We start from the raw sequence: 2,225 nt of genomic DNA, 5'->3' as shown, positions 1-2,225 counted from the left end.
TGCCACACCCCAAGAAAAAGGCTGACTGGGCTTTAGCCACGGCTGCCCTGGACCACGTTCTTGATCTCAATCTTGATCTTGGTTCTCCCTTTACCAGACAGGGAGTCAGGAGACCTGCACTCTGCTCCTGGCTTCCCTGGCATCACCATCGCTTGATAGCATCAGCTCTTTGGGCCTTGGCTTCCCCAACTATAAAACAGCTGAGCAACGCTTTTCCCACCGTTGCAGGCTCACTGCTTCCACTCCCAGATGAAAAGGCAGCATCTGGGCACACGAGGTTCCAAAATGCTCATACAACCCCTGCCCCAGCTGCAACGGCTGACCCCACTTTGCTGAGCGATGGCCTAAATGCCAGTGCATTTGCTTTCAGGAATATCAGGCCATTTTATCAGGGACAACACAAACCAAGCAAGATATGCTTGCAAATAAGAAACGAAGCGTAGGTGGGTTAGTCAGCATAAGAACACACAGATCCTTTCTGGCTCCACATACTGAAATCCAGATCCTGAGAGGTAGCTCATAAAAATGCAAGCCACAGGACTATGAGTATATGCGATACCAGAATTAGCTTCATGAGGAGGCAATTTCGGCTGTTTTCCAAACTGAAATCGATGTTGTACTTGCAATGAATTAAACACCCACATTTTTGTGCTTGCTGCAAGCTGCAAAGTGAAATCATGAATGAAGGAATAGCAGAGCAGCACGATTACAGACAGCGTCAGTCAGCCGGTGCTGCTCAAAAAGATCTGACAAGCAGTTGAGGAACACCTTCCTTTTGTTTCCTGTGCCCTCGCACATTCCTGGAGCAGCAAGAGGCAAAGCAGGTGTTTTTTTCACAACATATCAGCTAATCTTTTCAGCCAGTGGAGCAATTACTTCTTTAACATGATCCATCCCGCTTTGCAGCGACTACAGAACTTCATCCCAGAAACCAGATTTTGTTCAGGTTTGTTAGCCCAGTCCCAATGCAGTGGGAAAATTTGGTTCTAGCAATAGTTTTTCTCAAGGTTTCCTTGGGGCAAACCCAGCTGAGGCCCCAGGGTTGGGCTTGGGACAGCAGGTCCTTGGCTTCTGCCAGTGTTTGTGTTGGCAGCTGTGGGGCTGAGATGGTTGAACCATTTTCCCCCCATTCTCCTTTTGCCAAGAGACCACAAACGGCAAATCTGGGCTGGCACCCTTAGAAACCCCAACGTGCTATCCCATCAACCACAGGTGTTGATGGGATGGGCTGAAGAGCTGCACGAGCATTTGAAGATGGGAGCACCGACACCTTTCCACAGCTGTAAGTCAGCCCCAAACTCCACCAAGCATGCTAGAGCAGGTGAGAAAAACACCCTGAATCACTGAACCTTACTGAGAAACGCTGTGATGCTTCTTACAACACGGGGTAAACTCTCCACACGATAGGTTGAATCATTCCAGGCTGTGAGATGCTCAGCACGAATGGGCTGGGCAGCTGGAACGACAGCACACGAGAGAGGTGTTCACCTCATGTATTTCGGGGTCAAGAGTTTCAAAACATGCTGTATGATTTGGAAAGCTTGGCTCCACTTCTAGGTCAAACATTAGCCTGAGATCTTGGCCCAGTTATTACAGATCCTGTAACACTCGTCTAAAAGGAGGAAGTGCTCACCTACACGTTTTCCTACCGTCAAATAATTCACCCACCCACCCCCGATGCAGCTGGAATCATTGAGCTTCCTCCTTTCCTGCACTAGAACTGCAGCAGGGGAGGGTGGGCTGTCATGAAGTGACCAGGTTGAGCCTCCCAAAATTTAATGACACACAAATCACCTCATCGAGGGCAGCAGGTGTCCCTGCTTTGCAGATACACCGAGAGACATGGGGGTAATGAGTGACCTGGCTTGAGCATCCTGGTGAGGCAGGAGGACACTGCTAAGGGACACGGAGCGGGGAGGTCACGGGGAATGTCCAGTTACAGGTCAGGTTCACGGTGGAGGACACGGGCTGGGACTGCTCAGTGGCATTCCTCTGGACCCGGCACCGGCAGCTGCTGCGCGACTGGAGGAACGAGAGCAGCAGATGGAGGAACTGGTTTGGCAAACAGCTTGTTCACTGGGGACCTGCCCCTGCCAGTGTCTGAACGTGACTCAGGCAGGCTGGGCGCTGGCTGGAGACACGGCCTGGGGAGGGGGATGAAGGGGATTGCCCCCTCCCCATAACCACGTCCTCCCTAGGCTCCGCCCACCGACTTTGGCCCGGAG

The sequence above is a fragment of the Apaloderma vittatum genome, unplaced genomic scaffold (genome assembly GCF_000703405.1).
Source record: "Apaloderma vittatum isolate BGI_N311 unplaced genomic scaffold, ASM70340v1 scaffold14965, whole genome shotgun sequence".
Classification (NCBI taxonomy): Eukaryota; Metazoa; Chordata; class Aves; order Trogoniformes; family Trogonidae; genus Apaloderma; species Apaloderma vittatum.
The sequence above is the reverse complement of the archived record's forward strand: the minus strand, read 5'-3'. Positions refer to the sequence as shown.